A 21252-nucleotide genomic window follows, 5' to 3' on the forward strand; every position below is an offset into this window, starting at 1 on the left:
TACAACTCAGTGCAAATAATACAATTAAAATACAGCCAAATTGCATGTGTGGGGTACCATACATAACATTAGTCTATGCTTAATTATATTGTATAATTGCGAATATAGGATATTTATAAGGTAGACCTAAATAGGCCTACAATAAACATAACCTATAATATCTATAGTATTGCATTATAACTTAAGGTATGTAATGGTAAAGCATTGGAGAGCATTAAAGGTAGAGAGAAAGTGTTATATAACTGTTTTTTAATTTAAACCGAATATAATTATTAAGCATTCTTGATCTTTTTCCGGAAATTTTATCAGCGTCTGTAACTAGTTTGTGTGAAGATTCTGAACAAAAATCTTATTTTCACTCTGAAATAATTATTCAGCAATATAGCCTATCCATATATTAATGCAGTGGTCTGCAGTTTTTGTATAATTGTGCTACCACATGCACATTCGACATGATAACATAACCTTGTATATCCAGTTGCTCTAGTGATAGCGTTTTGAGGTTACCTTATTTCAGTACACTACAGTACAGCTGTCGTTTAGTGAAATGTCCGAAGGTCACTCATAAAGCAACTAAGCCAACATAATGGGGGTAGGGTGACCAGTTTCTTTCTCCCTCCATTGCATAGGTACATCGCTGACTAGTAATAGGTGAAACTAGCGCTGAGATAGTTACTGTGATTTCGGAAATGAAAATCGTTGAATTTATGAGATTTTTTTGTTGATCGTATACTCAAGGCATAATAAAAGCCTAAACTAACCAAACCTAACCTGTCATAGATTTGTGTATGCAAAATGTATAAGAGTACGAAGAGAATCCTACCTCTGCGCTAGTTTAGCTCTAGTGGCGCTAGTAACATATTACACTAATCAGACTTCAGATTGCAGTATGAATTAATGCAATTGGTGTATAGACAAATATTGCATTTGTTATGTTTAATTATAATGTATAATTGCGAATATAGAAATAAGGTAAGTACAGTAAACATAACCTATAATTTTAACATATCAAAATAAGCTATCCGTGCGGTGCAACTGAAAATTATTGAAATTTTAAATGTTATGTTTTATTTAATGACGCTCGCTACTGCAGAGGTTATATCAGCATCGCCGGATGTGCCGGAATTTTGTCTCGCAGGAGTTCTTTTACATGCCAGTAAATCTACTGACATGAGCCTGTCGCATTTAAGCACACTTAAACCGCAACCTTGGGCATAGAAGGCCACCGCTATACCAACTCGTCAACCAGTTCGACGATGATAATTATTGAATGGTGCGTAAATGAATGTCCAAGAATTTCGTAATGAAGCGTGTTTTAATTCAATTAATTACGAGATGAAGTATTGTAACAGTAACGAGAACTACTACGGTACCATTTTATAATTTTTCGTATATATTTCTATCTCTACATCAGTAATGCTACACTAGCCATAATCACAACTTAATTTATATGTCATTCATTGTTTCCACTTTCACATGTGTATATTAAACTCTTTGGTGTATTATTACACACATTTACTGTTAATAACACCAAAAATTCACTTAACCACATAAAGGAGCGCAACATTTAATCGAAATAAAGGTAGGTATACAAATACGAATTTTTCATGCATCAACATAATTTTCACATAAAAAAAAATATATATATATATATATCTTAAATCGCAAGTCAATTATGTCTGATGTGCCTCATAATCATTGTTTTAAATTTTATTAATGCAATTACACTACATTTTTAGAGAAATATGTTACTCTTTATGCGTTCCAACTAATTCATATGGTTCAAACGCCGCCCTTCACGATCAGCTGTTAAGCGAATCACGTGGTCCGCCTTATGGTTTGTATTAGATCATGATGGCAGTAATCTGTTCCCATTTGGTGAATGCTGACAATGTAAGTTTAGGAGTTCCGCTGTTTTTAATAGAAGAGTTACAAGAAGCTAAACAGAAAAAGTGAATTTGAATATCAAATACAAAGATACATGATTTTATCTACAAAGCCTAATTTACAATATCTGACATTTATGAACTGTACATAATAATTTCAAATTATTTTCCCTCAGGGGAAGAAATGAAACAGCAAGGATAAATGAGGGAATTAATAAATTGTTCCTTTTTTACTACGTCATACTACTTCATACCAATAAAACGGTACGGAACGACGTGTTTCAACCAATCATGGCTGCATATCCTACAATGTTTATCACCTCCCTAGCATTTGTTCGTTTTTATTAACTCCCTAGCATTTATTTGTTTTTATCACCTACTAGCATTTGTTTCTTTGTTGGTCAACATTGTACTTTCAATAATTCTACCTTTAAGAATAATTCATGTTTATTTCATCATCCTTAATTAAAACTTTTATACCATTTATCTTGTTCATATTATTTAGGTTATATTATAGTTTTACTGTATGAGATTATAGACAGTCACGTATCAGAGATTGTTTAATATAATTGATAAATAATTGAAGTGGAATGCAACTGTTTTAATAAAAATGAAACCGAATCAACAAGCCTTTTTGACTAGTAATCGTCCATGGAGTTCAATGAAGATTGTATAGTTGGCACAACTGGTAACAAGAGAACAGCTAATCATAACACACTACTACCATTTAGCGGAATAAATTTTGTAATGATGAGGTGGTACAATAATACATTTTCAAGACAGTTTAGTATTCTATTAAGTCAATTAATATTTTATTTTATTAGAGTACGGTCCTTTATTTCTTCTAAAATTGATAGACTTTCTTCTAATCATGTCCACACCTGTGGAGTAACAGCTAGCGCGTCTGGCCGCGAAACCAGGTGGTCCCGGTTAGGGCAAGTTACCTGGTTGAGGTTTTTTTTTCCGGGGTTTTCTCTCAACCCAATATGAACAAATGCTGGATAACTATCAGTGCTGGACTCCGAACTCATTTCACCGGCATTATCACCTTCATCTCATTCAGATGCTAAATATCCTAAAGTGCTGATAAAGCGTCGTAAAATAACGTACTAAAATAAAAAATAAAAAAATCTATTCGTGTAATAGTCAATTAAATCTCACTCGAGTTTTGATTTTTTCTAGATAAATCAAAACCTCTATTGAGACTACAGTAGATAAACGGTAAAGCGTTTGACTTACACTATTATTATTATTATTATTATTATTATTATTATTATTAGTAGTAGTAGTAGTAGTAGTAGTAGTAGTAGTAGTAGTAGTAGTAGTAGTAGTAGTAGTAGTAGTTATAGTAGTAGGCCTAGTAGTAGTATATTATTATTATTATTATTATTATTATTATTATTATTATTATTATTATTATTATTATTATTAGTCTACTTTTGTTGGAACTTCATCTCGCTACGCACTACACACGGGACTGACGTTTATATCGTGTTGCGTTATTTCATGACGAAATGAAACTGAGAAATTGTGTAATTTTACAAATCTATAATATCTATAAAAATAAATAAGCGAGTTTTAGTAAAGTCTAGGATCAGTGACAGGTTAGGTTTCGTTTGTTCAGGCTTTTGGTAAGCCTTGGATATACCCTTTTTGTAGGTAGATAGATAGCGAGTTTTCATAAGGTTAGGATCAGTGACAAGTTAGATTTGGTATCGTCAGGCTTTTGTTATGCATTGCATATTATACGCCAGAGGTCTCCAAAAAGCGTCTAGTCATTCGTGATCCCGATGCTGCCCGCCGAACACAGTGTGCTGTAGAGAAGGGAGAGAGACTCGTACCTGAACAGATGGGAGCGGTCAGTGAGGGATTGCGGCAACGATCTCCTTATGTTTACAAATAATAACATCAAAAGGATAAGAAATATCATACGTTTGTATATTATTTTGACATACTATGAAGCTTCTACTTTTGATTGGGGAATATTCAATAATGGAATAATTCATTTCGCATTACATCTAGAAGACATTCTGTATGCACTATTTTACAAATGCTCATTCTATAAAGGGCTTCATTGATTTTCCAATATTCCAAGTTAGAACATAGCTAGCAAGAAATTTTTTTGTTTAAGACTGAGGATACGTGTGTGATTTGTGTTTGTATTCTCTTGTTTCAAATTTATCAAAATATTTGTATGTATTTCACCTAAAATGAAACGAAAAACTATAAGTATGTCTTGCGAAGCTGAGTCTAAACATAGGCTATCGTAATATACTGATTATTCTGTATAACCAACAGTTATACAGACGTCCCAAAATAAATTATTTTCACATGTCCAGCACACCTGTAGGCTAATTGTATGATATTCTTTGTGAAGAATCGAGTAGTGTCGTCGCATGTTGAATTTTAAGATTTTTCGAACAAGTTAAACATTTCATATTCTCCCCACCCAACACGAAAATATATTTATCTTCCCTTTCATCCTTGAATATAGGCTACTACGTCCATGATTAGAAGACTTTGTGAAACGGTCGAACACTCAGACCAACACAATGATAATGGCAGTCCGCCACTGCTCTTCGTTTGCGCATAAACATTGAGTACAGTACAGATGGGGATGGGTGAGGCGGAGCGCGCTCATTACGTACTGGCTTCGATTCCGTTCAGGGGCTTACTCGCGAGTACGCTTTTGGAGACGTCTGTTATACGCTTTTTGATAGATAGGTACACAAATTCACCCTGAACCGAAGAAAAGAGTACTTTCCATATTGTGCAACATCATGATGATACGACTGAGTAATATGATCATGCTTGTGAAGAAATTGGAGAAAACCATTGGTCAGGAAGGCCTATATAAGAAATAAAGGTATTTGGGTCGGGTTGGGTCGGTTAATAACTTTTGCAATAATCATGTTGTGTCCCTAGAGTGCTGTGCTACAATTTTAAGGCTATTTTCAACGATTTAAGTAGTTTTTTTCTCCCGAGTATGGTGTGTAGTAGAGATGGGATAAACTGTTCTTTTTAAGAAATAGGCCCGGTTTCTTCAACTTTTGTTAAAATGCACCTAACATAGCGTTAATTAACTGGAAGTTAAAAGTATGAATTGCTGTTAAAAATATTGCGTTTCTTCAACTTTACATTTCATATTTTAACATTCTGTTTGTTAACTCTCTGTTAGGACCAGAGATTCTAGAGTTTAACCATAACATATATCCAAGTATAGGCTCACTTCTGTTTTATGAACTCTGACAATTGTGATTCTCGCTTGTTTCCGTTGTTTGATTCAGAGAGGATAGAAGTCTTTCTATTCTCTTAGGTTTGATTTCTGCTTATTTCCTCGTTTGTATCACACTATCACAATAGCGTGGAGCGGCGTATTGGTATTGCTGTTATGAAATGGAAAACACTGGAACAAATAGAAATCGTGGGACTAATTTCTCTTCGTTCGAAAGAAACCTTCTGCTGGAAATTATTCGCACTATAAACCAATTAATGAGAATAAACAAATAAACGGGTCTACGAGTAAGTTGAAAGCGAAAATTGAGGCTTGGCAGAAAATAGCCTATATCTTTGTATGAACTTCTGGTCTGTCAAATCACAGAAATCATCCCCTCTGCTTATGTATTCATGGATATCATTTTCTAAATAATCCAGATATATAAGTTCAGCATCTAACGCACCAGGCATATTGGATACTTCTATGCTAACAGAGAGTTAAATGATTTAATTTCATGAAATTGGGCAGTTAAACTAACATAGGTTTTAACAGCCTGTTACTACTAATAGTAGTTGAAGAAATGCTTCAACTGTTAAGTTTACAGTTAAAATGGAATAACACACTGTTATAATTTAACAAAGGTTGAAGAAACCGGGCCATAGTTTCATAAGAATATGTTACAACATAAGTGCCAACTGTTCCAAGTGTTGCAACTGTTTCAACTTCTCACCTGTTTCAGCTATTCAGTGTATTATGACGACGAAAGTCATTTTTTGTAGGCTACTGTTAAAGAGTGCAGTAAGGAACTACAATTCGAAATGAATCGATTTTAGTAAAAATAACGCATATAACCCTAGGAGATAAGACATTAGCTGATGATATTTTTCGCGATATGTTAATAATTAACACCATGTTAGGGCACCATGAATATATTTTCCATCAATGGGCAGCTAATAATTAACATCAGATTTATTAGAGAATTTGATTCGTACAATTAAACTGCGCGGTCCTACATAGGCTACTGTTGCAAGAAGGCCTTGTGGAACATAGATATTATATCGTCATCTGAATGCAAGAACTAGGTAACTCGAAATTTGCGTTTTTTAGTTACCTCTCTTACAGCATAGCAAAAATTGCACAGAATGTAATTCAAGAACTAGGTAACTGATCGAACGATACCAGCGACATCTATTTTCCAATGTAACAAATAGGTAAAAGAAAACGAGACATATTTCTTAGTGCAATAAATAAGTAAATAGACAATATCTCAAAATAGGAAAAAATGAGTTACCTAGTTCTTGCATTCAGCTGACGATATCTACTTTCGGTTGGAGGTCGATGATAGCGCTACAAGTGGCCTTTGCAGACAGCACAGAAGAAATTGAACTGTTTATCTCTTGAAACCATGTGGAACGTCGTTATTGCACTCCACACAGCGACAATGACAATACACATGTATTATTGAGAAGAACAACAATGTACTCCTAAATCCAACTAATGTTCACAAAGGACTATGTGCAGAACAAAATTGTCAGTTCTCAGTTCACAGTTCGTTTGCCTTGGCTAGTTCTTCTAGGTCACTCACTCAAGTTCACTGTACGTCGAACCCCAAGCCTTCCAGATTCAGTTCACCACACATCGAACCCAAGCCTTCAAGATACCGTTCATTACACATCGAACCCAAGCCTTCCAGATACGGTTCACTACACATCGAACCCAAGCCTCCGAATACGTCGCACTCGCCTGGATACTGCCACAGTTACGGACTCACTCGAACTCAGGTCCACCTCGCTGCTGTCCAAGACTTGAAGGCTGACTGAAGACTAACTGACTTTCTCGCGAGTGACTGATGCCAAAGACTACTCGCGCTTTTATTACTAAACCATAACATCTCGAAACTTTGATTCGCGTGACTTGAAGAATCTTCGGGAGAGAACGGCTTCCAGATGTTTTCCCCTGCTCTCTCCGCTCCGCGCTGTCCCGTAGTTTTCCTTCCCCTCGCCCCGTACTGCGCTACAGCGCCTACCGGAGCTCGAGTTTCGTTTCCCCGCGCCTTTCTTCTCGCTGGATGCGCGCGCACACTCCCGAGGCAACCAGACGCGACCAGAACGTTCCAGACGGGTACCACAGTATGTATTGTTTAGTTAACGCATTATTATCATTTACTTTGTTTTTCCACTTTTAACTGTTTGTTTGGTTATTGCATTTCATAACGATTCACCTATTTTCTTTCAGTTTTTCTCCCTTAGTATTTTTTCAACTCAAGCAGATGGTCAGATCTGAAGGCTCGATTAGTGCCGGAGAATATGGCACAATGTTAAGTGATAATAATTATGTAGCAAGTTCTTCGTCGTGTGTGTGTGTCTAATGCCTACTCACTTCACTTTGCGTAATTCGGGTTCCGCATACTGCGGATAGATGGCAGGACTGACCCATTTTCAAAATTGCACACCACTTCCGCGGACCACGTTATGCATGATGTGTATCTGTGCAGCGTTATATCGTGTACAAGGGTGAGTGTATGTTAACTGTTCGTGTAAGTGTAATGTAGGGAATGGGTGAGGATGATGTTGGTGAGGAAGGGAGAAGGAGAAACCCGGCGCCAGCACATAGCCTACTCCTATCGAATAGCACCAAGGGGGCCGCCAGGCTTAACGTCCCCATCCGACGAAAGAATCACTATCAACAGTGACATATGCCTTCCCTATTTGCACTGCGGAGAAATTTGGGACTTAACCCAGACATATTGGTGCACAATTTAGTGATTAGAAGTTGTGCACCGCCCTTTCTCCTAGTCCCGAGGTAGAAATTGTACAAGAAAATCTCTGACCCCGCCGGGCATCGAACCCGGGCCGGCTAGTCTGGAGGCAGACACGCTACCATAGAACTAACTCGGCGGACAGTTCTTCGTCATGACTTGATGGAAAATTTATTCAGTGATACGATGAAAGAGTAATGGAACGAAGAAAAATTCTCTCCGGCGCCGGGATTTGAACCCGGCTTTTCAGCTCTACGTGCTGATGCTTTATCCACTAAGCCACACCGGATACCACCCCGGTGTCGGACAGAATTGTCTCTGATTAAGTTCCAAATCTTGGGTTCCCTCTAGTGGCCGCCCTCTGCACTACGTCATAGATGTCTATGAACATAGGACCGTCGGATCCCGGCCAACTAGTCACTCATAACGAGTGCACCTCAGCACATGTGTGGACTTCGGTCCTATGTTCATAGACATCTATGACGTAGTGCAGAGGGCGGCCACTAGAAGGAACCCAAGAGTTGGAACTTAATCAGAGACAATCTGTCCGACGCCGGGGTGGTATCCGGTGTGGCCTAGTGGATAAAGCATCAGCACGTAGAGCTGAAAACCCGGGTTCAAATCCCGGCGCCGGAGAGAATTTTTCTCCGTTCCATTACTCTTTCATCGTATGATGACGCAGAATATCTGCATGGAAATATCATATGTACTTCGGTACATTAAAATAATATATATTATTCAGTGATGGTTGAGAAAAATCTGTCTCAATATCTTTGTTATACACAATTTACACCTTTTCTCGCAAGGAATTGAACTCATCCCGACACTATGGGTCTACAGATATTTCTTAACTTACACAGTAAAACGACAAACACTTGTGAAATTCATTCCTTTATAAATTTCTGCCTTACGAAATTAAAAAGAACTCAACCTTTTCGTAAATATTAAAATGTTACTTCTACGCTTATTTGTTTCTCTCCAGCGGTAATATTGAAGAAATTGATTGGCTAAGGTAATCTATGAACGCAAAGTCTTTGAATATCTGTACTTAAATTGCATAACATCACTCACACAACCCTCGTATACCATAACCTACATTTCTGACAGACAGTATTCAATGATTTTTGACTATCAATCCATCAAACGAGGAGTTCGAGGGCTGAAGGACTGCTTGGTATGGAAGAGTGACAGAGAATGTGGGCCATGATGGATGGTCATCACAAGAGCATAAAACGCACACATCGCTGAATTGATTTTCAGTGGTACAGTCGAACAAAGGAAAATCTACTGATCTGCATTTCCCATCCGAATATATTTATCAACAGTAATCTCACTAGAGGTTTTGATTTATCTAGAGAAAATCAAAACTCGAGTGGGATTTAACTGACTATTACACGATTAGAAGAAAGTATATAAAGATTAGAAGTAACGAAGTACTCCAATACAATAAAATATTAATTGACTTACGAAAATACAAAACTGTCTTCAAATTTGTACTATCTCAACATTACAAATATTACGCTAGTAGATGGCAGTACTGTGTTATGGTTAGCTGTTTTCTTGTTATCAATTGTGCCAACTATGGAATCTTGATTGAACTCTGTGGAAGGTTACTGGTCAAGAAGTCCTTGTTGATTCAGTTTCATTTTTATTAAAACAGTTAAATTCCACTTCAATTATCCCGATCCCAGTAATCAACGTCACTTTACAGATGATTTTCAATAAATCTTAGTATTAAACAATCTCTGATACATGACTACTCATAATATCATATAGCAGAAGCTATAACAAACATAACCTAAATAATATAAAGGAGTGTTAGAAAAGTGTTAATTAGGGATGATGAAATAAACAAGAAACGTTTTAATTAACGATGATGAAATAAAAAATAAACATGAATAATTTTAAAAGAAAATTATTGAAAGTACAATCTTCAAATTTGAATGTTTTAGTGGTTGGTGGTTCAGTTGATGTTATATTGGACGTGTGCGTAAAAGAAGTGAACTCGTTGGTGTACATGGTGTATCCCTCAACTTATTCAGGATTTGTGAATGGTGCTCTTCATTTATTTATAAATAGGGCTTCTGGAAAGATGCATAGCTATGACCAGTGATATTTATTAATTCTTGTTCTTGAATGCCAATGCGAGTCATATTTGAAAGTGCTGTGCATCGACTGGAGTGGTTTGTAATTTTCTGTTTTTTGACGTCCAGACCATTGCAGTTTGAAACATTGGCAAACAAAGAAACAAATGCTAGGGTAGTGATAAAAATAAACAAATGCTAGGGACGCGATAAAATTAAACAAATGCTAGGGACGCGATAAAATTGTGCGATAAGCAGCCATGATTAGTTGAAAGACGTCCTTTCGTACCGTTTGATTGGTCAAAAGTAGTGTGACGTAGTAAAAGTGTAATAGTCAAGTTTAGACGTTTTCTGATACAGTGTAAAACATTTAGGGCCATATTCATAGACATTCTTAGCGCGGGCTTCAGGTGGATGATCAGCGAACTAACGTTTTTCGTATTCATAAACCAGTGTTAGCGATATGATATGATATGAATCTTATACAAGTAACCAGTCGATAGCCGGGGCTAGTTTAGCATGCTCGTAGCGCGGGCTAACTGAATGTCTATGAATAGCACCCTTAGTATTTCATTTCCCATTCGTAAAGAAAGGTATTTTTAATTACGAGAATTAGTCCTAGAAAAACAGATTTTCAGATGAATAATTTATTTATCTTATTAGCGTAAGATAGCAATTTAATATGTAAATAAGACAAAATCATCCTCCATTGCGCTCTACTAAATATTAATATGATTATTAAAATTCTTCCCTGCGACTAGTACACGTACTCTTGCTACTTTTCTCACAGCTATTATTTCAACTTGACATTATACTTGTATTATTGGTACCTACTTAACCCTTAAAAGTTTGAATTATTTTTCATAACATTTTAGTTTATTTCGTGACAGACCGATTAAATGGCTGTAAATAAACACAACAATGCTTTTTTTTCCATTGTTAATGCAAGTATGTGGAATTAAATAATTATTTCCTTATAATGACATCTTACAATCAATTTATTGAACTTAATTGAACTTTAGTTGCCAACTAATATAAAAAATACCAAAATAATAAAAAAAATACTTTCACAATATTTGAACAAGGAGACATAATTTCCTGATTATAGGATACGTTAGAGTCACCTTTAGTGTGTTTTCACACATATAAGAAGGTTCATAGAAAATCGAAAGTTATTGTCACAATATATAAATAAAACAACATATTTTCCTAACATAACTTTTTACATTAATTTTTGGTGTGCTTTCCACATATTTCTGTCGTAAGATAAAACATTTTTTTATGATATAACAAAAAACATTAGTTGCAGAAACCTACATCACATTTTGAGAACGTTGTGTGCACAGAAGAGTAGTTTTCACCAGCACATCGCCGTCTTTTTTTCCAGGTATCGGAATCAGTAACGTTCCACTCCATCGAACTTATAATCAGATGTCCTACGAGGCCGCCCAGAAAGTAAGTACGTTTCCCTTTAGCCGTTTGCAGAAAGAAAACACAATTTCATGGAAAGATTTATTGGAACAAATACAGATTTTTTTTGGTAGGTTATTTTACGACGCTTTATCAACAGCTTAGGTTATTTAGCGTCTGAATGAGATGAAGGTGATAATGCCGGTGAAATGAGCCCAGGGTCCAGCACCGAAAATTACCCAGCATTTGCTCATATTGGGTTGAGGGAAAACCCCGGAAAAACCTCAACCAGGTAACTTGCCCCGACCGGGAATCGAACCCGGGCCACCTGGTTTTGCGGCCAGACGCGCTAGCTGTTACTCCACAAGTGTGGGCGATACAGATATTGTTGAGCTATTTTTCAACATATTCTTCAAAGGAATTGAGATACCAGTCATACCGTGGGATCAACTTTTGTACCTCTGTATCATAGAAGTCTACCGCCTGGGATCGGAACCATTGTGTGACAGCCATCTGCATCTCTCTGTTGATCCCACTTTTGTGCTCTAATTTTTCGTTTTCTAATAATTCCAACATTCATTTTGTTCCTGTACTCTCTTGTAACTGCTCGATCTTACTGTTATAGTCCCGTCGCTCTTATTTCCGGCATCTAATCACGATGCAAGTCGGCTACATTTAAACGTGTGCGTCTTGTCATTCGCTCCTGCTGATGTTATGCACTTCCTAAGGCTCGATAAATTTTCAAATATTTATTTCAAATTTCAGATCTATGGGATACTTAATATAATCGCCCGTCATTTTTGTTCTTTCGTTGGCGTTCGCAGAAAGCACACAAGGACATTATTTGTCGCACAATTATTTGTTCAGTTACAGTACTGCGTTTGATTTATTATCATAGGAGCTACGACATGATAATGTTTAACGGTGCGACAAATAGATTCATCTGGTAGCTCGGCAACGAAAGAACAAAAATGGCGAACGATACTATCTATAATCGGTGACTCAGGAGAAGACGAGCGCGGAATGAGGAAAAAGGGTAGTTAATATATAACGTTACGACATATGTGCAATACTTGTACTATTGTTGTAACATTCTCTATTAACTACCCTTTTTCCTCACTCCGCGCTCATATTCTCCTGAGTCACAGACGGAACTTTTACAGAGCCTTCATTTCCTAAGGCGTAAGCAAAGAGAAGGAGTCACGCCAGCAATACAGCGACGCAACTATAGTAGCAAGTTAGCACAAAGAATGAGTGACAATATATTAGCCTAGCGTTACTAAATAGTAGCGTTGTGGGATTTAATTGATTAATCTAATCGATTGATCGATCAATTTCTGTTGTTAGATTAATCGATCAAAAATATTTAATCGAATAATCCAGTCGATTAAAATTAATCGATTGTAGTTGATATTAATTATTATTTTGTTAATACAAACTCATACTAAATATTTCGACAATATTTCTCTCTCGGAAATTGCTTACTTAAAAGCACAATAGTACTGTCATTTTCTAACTGTAAACCAGGTAGCTAGGGAAAATCTTTGCACAAACACTTCAGAAAGAGAAGGAGATATGAGGACAGTGACCTAGTCTATCTCTATTGAAAGTTGAAATACAATGTGAAACCCTTATTAAGTTTTATGGTTTTCCAAGAAAACTTCCACCTTGTCAGCTGATCTTCCTAGCATATGAAATACATACGTTTCTGGGATTCGTCTCCCTCATCCGTTATAAAATAGCCATGTCTACATTGTGTGCAAGTGAGAGCGTAACTACCTTCTTCTCTTTCTAAAATCTGGTAATTCGATTACAATAGAGCCAGTATTCTGTTTCGACCGCTGTACCACAGTTGCAGTTTCTGTACTAAGTTTGTGTATGAAGGTTGTGTGATTTGTTTGATAAAGAAAAAAAATCAGTTTTCTGAGGTTTGTGAAAAGTGTAAACTCCATTATGTCGTATGAGAATTTGAGAGGTAAACTCGGTGAAACGTTTGGATTTAAATTGAACGATCGTGGAGAACTGCTTGATAGAAAAAAAGTTTTTCGTGTTTAGTGATGCAGGAAACATTGTTATTAAACGTAGAGCGGCACTTAATTCGGAGCATATGAATGCACTCACATGTTTAAAATCATGGATGAAGCAGTATTAACTAGTGAGCCTTCATACTTTTTGTTATTTATGTTTGTCTCAAAAATTCCCGGAGAAATTGACACAATAGATTATAAGCCTCATAATAAATGTTAGTAAGTAATTAAAATAGTTGTTTTTTAATATAACGATACATTATACAGATATACAACATTTAATACTTACACTTATCATCGAACACAAGTTAAATTTAACAATAATTGTATATTACAATATACCAAAACATTTTTTCAACTCGATCAAAACTCGGTTAATCTATCGATTAATCGATTAAATTCAAATAGTTAATCGATTAAATATTTTGGTCGATCAACAGCACTACTAAAATGGTAGCGTAAGAAACAATGCATTATATCAACAACAATGTTATGAATTGAAAACTTGTGCTTCATGTACACGAATAGTCAATCAACAATAGGCCTAAGTAAAATACCACAACAAATATTACAATCAAGTTAATCAAAGTGACAAATAAATTATTCTACTTTTCTTGTCCTCCAAAATTGCTGCTGAGAAACGGATATCTAAATCGCACAGTTGCTCATGCCCAACTGGTATAATAAATTTGTGATTCCACAATATAATACGAAAGAGCTAGTAGAGTATGAAGCTTGAATTCCCAGAGAAAATTCCGATTTTATTAACCCATTTATGCCCAGGTGAGTCGTTTTCTACCCATTGATTAAAATTATTTTCCACCCGAATTAGTCTAGACAACACTACGTTTCTACTTTTCTTAGATGCACAAAGGTACAATGCACTTGTGGAACACGCGTGAAACCAACAGACCACGTCATTATTGCGCCGGAACTTGCCGAATAAATATGACGCAAAACTACCGTCTGCCTTGGAGAAGAAAAAGTGAATAAAAACTCTGTTCAATCCGTGAATTTTATTAACAATCAGTGTTTCCTGCCAAGAAGATTCAGGAGAATATGTATCTTGTATGTTTTTGTCAATATTTACGCTATTTGCTGTTCAGTGGGGCTTAGAATTTAGTGTGGGTCGATAACGACCCACTAAGCACATATTCGAGGATTATCTTTCACATAGCTTTTGAGCATGAAATCATTTTTTTTTTATTATTATTTTTCTTTGAGTGATGTTTTTACGAACAACTACCTCAATGGAAGTTTGTGTAAGGATTAGGATTGGGGATGATAGTTCTGATAGCATTTCTCAGAATATCTCAGGCTTATTACCGCTTTCGTTTACAACATTGTTTTATTTGTGTATTGTTATATCTCACCGCTTGGGATGCACTCTGGATAGTTTTTGACGAATTAAGTAGTTCATAATTCTCGGCACTAGCGGCACCTATGAGAGCCAGGTGTGAATAGCAATCTTTTTATTATCTTTGTCTTTTTATTATCTACTGGCCCCATATGAAAACTGAGATCCTTCATAACAGTTTCCATAATCATAAGTATTCCCTCTTTTCAGACTCACTGGTCTGACAGTAATCTAAATTCTAGAATAGTTGGAGAGATCTGATTCTTCCGAAATCCCAAAATACGGGGCAGATATATTCATTGGTTTGCCTGAGGATAACGGATGCAGATTCTGGAGATGAAGATTGCAAGGACTTCGACCGAGCTCAACTGCAAGCCGTAGCAGAGTTAGTGACAGAGCTACTAGACATTGTTCAGCCTTATAATGAGGAAGGGGGCACCAATGTTAGAAAAGATTCCGATCTTATCAGCAATGAAATTGAGAATTCTCCACCACCGACACGTAGAATAAAGCGAGAAAGAAATAAAGGTGAGCATCATGTCTAACCAACATGGAGTAGCCCCTTTACAAGAAGAGGAAATCAAAGTTCGTCTGCCTTATGTTTTCCGTAAATATAAATTGCAATATGAGTGGAGTAGATACTTCTGATATACGTGTAAAAACTGGCACATACCATTACTTTCGTGGTTATTAGATGTGTGCATGAACAATGCTTGGCTTCTCAGTCAGTCGATTATATGGAAAGTCTTTGGATGCACTCGCCTTCAGCCACGAAATAACGCAAGCCTAAAATTTGACACTTCTCCAAAGAGTGAAAGACGAGTTCGTTCCTTTGATACCATCAAAGAACACCGGAGAAAGGATCACTGTGGGCACTATAGCCCAACAACAAACACGGCGATACAACAGTTGTGGCAATGTAAAAGAATGTCAGAGATGCACCATATCATGAGTAGAACTAAGGACTTATGTCATGTATTTTTAGTAGGTTATTTTACAACGCTGTACCAACATCTCAGGTTATTTAGTATCTGAATGAGATGAAGGTGATAATGCTGGTGAAAAGTGTCCGGGGTCCAGCACCGATAGTTACCCAGCATTTGCTCATATTGGGTTGAAGGAAAAACCCGGAAAAAAAACCTCAACCAGGTAACTTGCCCCGACCGGGATTCGAACCCGGGCAACCTGGTTTCGCTGCCAGACGCGCTAACTACAGGTATGGACCTTATGTCATGTACCATAATTTATTTGTGTTTCAAATTATTTATTTCTTCCAGTACAAGGTTTCCTTTCAGATGTGTGAATGTAAAATATATGTAAATGTGAATATAGCTCTCTGGGAAATTATTCAATAAATATTTTTAAAAATCGTACCGGTATGCGTTTTTAATATGGTAAAGATTTGTTTATACATTACTTTTAAATTTAACAAGTTGCATACTACGCAAAAGCATAAATAAATAAGAAATCATGAAAACATTATAATGAACAAATTCTCGAGGAAGTGCCTAGTTATCGACCCACCCCATAAATATTTAGCGAAGTAACTAAATCAGTATTTTCATAGTTCCTCATGCTTACAACGTCCCTCTGACTCACTCAATATGATATGTGAGACAAAAATTAAAAAAAAAAAATCTGGGCATAAATGGGTTAATTAAGAATGGGTGTTAAGCAAGTTATATTGCTTTTTGAACTACGTTATTACGGTAGTGCTAGGTTAAAACGGAATAGACATTTAATACCTTAAAAAATATTGAAGAAGACCATGCGATGAGACAAGAGAGGAAGACAATGAAGTTCCACAGATTGATAACTGTGTCTATTTTACATTTTGGTAGTGAAACGTGGGTCCTCAATAGAAGAACTGTAGCTCAATAACAGCCACAGATATGAAATACCTCTGACCACTACTTAAAAGGTTGAACTAAACCTGAAAAATATTATTAGGTTATTTGTAAGAAGTTGTCGCTGAACGATTCACATCGTTTATAGTTCACTTCTAGGGTATTGTTACACAACACACTAAACCTGGAGTAATTTAAGCTTATTAATCAAATAAATAATTCTACTTACTGTTTTTTATATGCTCACCTGTATGTAATTTCTATTTTATACATATTTCATTGTTATTTTCCATCCGAAGATCATTAAGAACGATGAATATTACTTAATATCTCCTATCTTTCTTCAAATAGTGTTTATATGCCATGTTAATTTTCATTTGTTTTCATAAGTTAACAATGATGCACATTGGGAGCAACTTATAAGAAATTATTTTCCTACACAATCCACGCTATATTCACGTTGTTTTGGAATTATTAATCGAAGATGGTTTGCTTATTGTTTATTACATGCACATTTGTATGTAATTTCTATTCCATACGGTTTTTTTTTCTATCCCCCGATCATTAAGAATGGTGAATATTGTTCATGCTTGTTTCTTGTATTTCTTAAAATAATGTTATGTGGCATGTTAGTTTTTATTTGTCGTTATTTACGTAAAAATGATGCGCCAAAAAATAAAGAATAATAATAATTTCGTACTCACTCCACATCCTATGTATTCACATTTGTTTTTCAGTGATTTATTAAAGAATGTACCGGTATTTAAAAGACTAATAATTTAGAAACATGTTACATAAATCATCCTTGTGCCAAAAGAGAATGCTCCCTGGACCAAACTGTCGTATTTTGCAGTGGTCGTCAGTACTCGCTGAAATGGGTAATAATAATATAATAAAATAATTGTACGTAGCATTTAGAAACATGTTACATAAATCATCCTTGTGCCATAAGAGAATGCTCCCTGGACCAAATTATCGTATTTTGCAGTGGTCGTCAGTACTCGCTGAAATGGGTAATAATATAATATAATTGTTTTGCACGTAGCAAGCGGGGTATTGGGGCTGCAAGCCCTGATGATGATCCTACGTGTAGCACATGATGTAAAAAGCGGGGTATCGGGGCTACAAGCCTCGATGATGATCCGACGTGTAGCACATGATGTAAAAAGCAGGGTATCGGGGCTCCAAGCCCCGATGATGATCCGATGTGTAGCACATGATGTAAAAAGCGGGGTATCGGGGCTGCAAGCCCCGATGATGATCCGACATGTAGCACATGATGAAAAATCGGGGTATCGGGGCTGCAAGCCCCGATGATGATCTGACGTGTAGCACATGATGAAAAAAGCGGGGTATCGGGGCTGCAAGCCCCGATGATGATCCGACATGTAGCACATGATGAAAAAAGCGGGGTATCGGGGCTGCAAGCCCCGATGATGATCTGACTTGTAGCACATGATGAAAAAAGCGGGGTGTCGGGGCTGCAAGCCCCGATGATGATCCGACGTGTAGCACATGATGCAAAAAGCGGGGTATCGGGGCTGCAAGCCCCGATGATGATCCGACGTGTAGCACATGATGAAAAAAAGCGGGGTATCGGGGCTGCAAGCCCCGATGATGATCTGATTTGTAGCACATGATGAAAAAAAAGCGGGGTGTCGGGCACTGAAAAGTGCCTTTTCGAAAGCATGGTGATGCGCATTTGACAAACGCAGTGTATGTACTTGCTAATAATCCCTTTTTATTTATCGTTATTTACGTAAAAATGATGCGTCAAAAAATAATAATTTCGTACTCACTCCACTTCCTATATTCACATTTGTTTTTCAGTGATTTATTAAAGAATGTACCGGTATTTAAAAGACTAATAATTTAGAAACATTTTACATAAATCATCTTTGTGCCAAAAGACGATGCTTCCTGGACCAAATTATCGTATTTTGCAGTGGTAGTCAGTACTCGCTGAAATGGGTAATAATATAATATAATTATGTTGTACGTAGCAAGATCGATTATTCAATTGATAGGATATTTTATGAGGTTGTCATGACTGAGATATCTATTGTCAATTGCTTTTATTTGTCAGAAGGCCTTGACTGACGGGTATATAAGGACCGGCGCTCTTAGGAGTGGAGGTCGGGGTTTGGGATGGCTCACAAGTAACAAGGGAGAGAGACACCTAGTATTTTAAAGATTTATATCGTTCACTAGATGAGTTGATTCAACTAACCTGGAAATAATGTGAATCGTTCAGCGACGACTTCTTGTAAATAACCTATTATTATTATTATTATTATTATTATTATTATTATTATTACTTAGGCCTATTACTAATACCAATGCTATTATTATTATCTATTATCTATATCTATTATTATTATTATATATTATTATACAGTATCTATTATCTGTGTAATTATTAATATAATAATATGGAGTGAGTACCTTTATTATGTTTTGTCCCGAAATATATCCTTTATTGGGTAGGTAAAAAGACTTTTTAAAACTGTGTATTTCAAATTGTAAACTTCCCCAGCAGAAGTTTTTTTTTTTCCTTTCAGAGAAGTAATAAAAAATTAATAAAACCCCTAAATATGTAGATTTATGTAATACCAAACCATAATATGTAATGTGGGGTAAATATGTAAAAATATGTAGTATCAAATTTTAATATATTAATGGTAATTACAAGATTCGCAAAGGTTTGTTATTTATGTACGGTTAGGTTGAAAGGAATATAATAATGTAATTACATAAAAATCCGGTCCCTAATTATGATTGTTAAAATTCTTCCCTGCGACTAGCACACGTACTATTGCTACTTTTCTCAAAGCTATTATTTGAACGCGACATTATACTCGTATTATTGGTAGGCCTACCTACTTAACCCTTAAAAGCCTGAATTATTTTTCGTAAAATTTGTGTTGTTTATTTCGTTATAGACTATTAAATGGATTTAAATGAACACAACAATGCTTTTGTTTTCCATTGTTAATCCGAGTATATGGAATTAAAATAATTATTTTCTTATAATGACATCTTACAATCAATTTATTGAACTTAAGTGAACTTCAACAGCTAACTAATATAAAAAAAACACCAAAATAAAAAAAATACTTTCACAACATATGAACAAAGAGAAACGATTTCCTGATTATGGGATACGTTACAGTCACCTTTAGTGTGTTTTCACACATTTGGGTCATTCCATATCAAATCACCAAGGCGCTCAACCCAGCCGACTCAGATTTCTTTCAAAATTTGAGGGTTTGTTTCACCTCCCTAGCTAACTAAAACTGCCTAGTTTTACATCTCCTGTACTTTTCGTTTTCTGTCAGTGGCGTTTCAAACATGAAGAAAAATCATATTTTTGTAAGCACGCCGCTTAAATTAAAATTATATACGAGTATCTCAACGTTTTCAGATAAATTTACAAAAATTGAGTGATATATTCTTAATAAGTGATTATTTCTATTGCTTATATTGTTTTCTGCAAGTATTCAAGTAGACTCAAAAAACATGGTAAACAGTTTTCATATATTCATATTTAAAAATGGAGGTCTTCTATTTTAAAAGAAAAAAACATAGTATGCCTGAATTAATCACATAATGAACTGATAAGTTTCAACTTGGAATCATTATAGGTTACAAAGATAAAAATTATTATGTCACTGCAAGCGTAAGCTAACCGTACAGTTCGGTATAATTATGTCCCACTTACTTACTTCCTGGCTTTTAAGGAACCTGGAGGTTCATTGCCGCCATCACATAAGCCCGCCATAGGTCCCTATCCTGTGCAAGATTAATCCAGTCTCTATCATCATATCCCACCTCCCTCAAATCCATTTTAATATTATCTTCCCATCTACATCTCGGCCTCCCTAAAGGTCTTTTTCCCTCCAGCATCCCAACTAGCACTCTATATGCATTTCCGGATTCGCTCACACGTGCTACATGTCCTACCCATCTCAAACGTCGGGATTTAATGTTCCTAATTATGTCAGGTGAAGAATACAATGCGTGCAGTTCTGTGTTGTGTAACTTTCTCCATTCTCCTGTAACTTCATCCCTCTTAGCCCCAAATATTTTCCTAAGCACCTTATTCTCAAACACCCTTAATCTCTGTTCCTCTCTCTCAAAGTGAGAGTCCAAGTTTCACAACCATATAGAACAACCGGTAATATAACTTTACTGTTTTATAAATTCTAACTTTCAGATCTTTTGATAACAGACTGAATGATAAAAGCTTCTCAACCGAATAATAACAGACATTTCCCATATTTATTCTGTGTTTAATTTCCTCCCGAGAATCACTTATGTTTGTTACTGTTGCTCCCAGGTATTTGAATTTTTCCACCTCTTCAAAGGCTAAATTTCCAATTTTTATATTTCCATTTCGTACAATATTCTCTCACGAGACATAATCTTATACTTTGTCTTTTCGGGATTTACTTCCAAACCTATCTCTTTACTTGCTTCAAGTAAAATTCCCGTATTTTCCCTAGTCATTTGTGGATTTTTTCCTAACATATTCACTCATCTGCATAGATAAGCAGCTGATGTAACCCGTTCAATTCCAAACCCTCTCTGTTATCCTGGACTTTCCTAATGGCATACTCCAGAGCAAAGTTAAAAAGTAAAGGTGATAGTGCATCTCCTTGCTTTA

General features: G+C 36.0%; 1 protein-coding gene and 1 long non-coding RNA gene across 3 annotated transcripts in view; one reads left to right on the plus strand and one right to left on the minus strand.

The window, feature by feature from the left end:
* The window catches only part of LOC138708977 (myrosinase 1-like), a 103266-nt gene that overhangs the window by 21412 nt on the left and 60602 nt on the right, over positions 1-21252 (minus strand). The window lies entirely within an intron of this gene.
* Positions 15525-21252, plus strand: part of LOC138708979 (uncharacterized) — a 50838-nt gene continuing 45110 nt past the window's right edge. Inside the window, exon 1 of the long non-coding RNA XR_011334805.1 lies at positions 15525-15955. This is a non-coding gene — a long non-coding RNA (uncharacterized lncRNA). The remainder of the gene's footprint in view (positions 15956-21252) is intronic.

Source organism: Periplaneta americana, chromosome 11 (assembly GCF_040183065.1).
Source record: "Periplaneta americana isolate PAMFEO1 chromosome 11, P.americana_PAMFEO1_priV1, whole genome shotgun sequence".
Lineage (NCBI taxonomy): Eukaryota > Metazoa > Arthropoda > Insecta > Blattodea > Blattidae > Periplaneta > Periplaneta americana.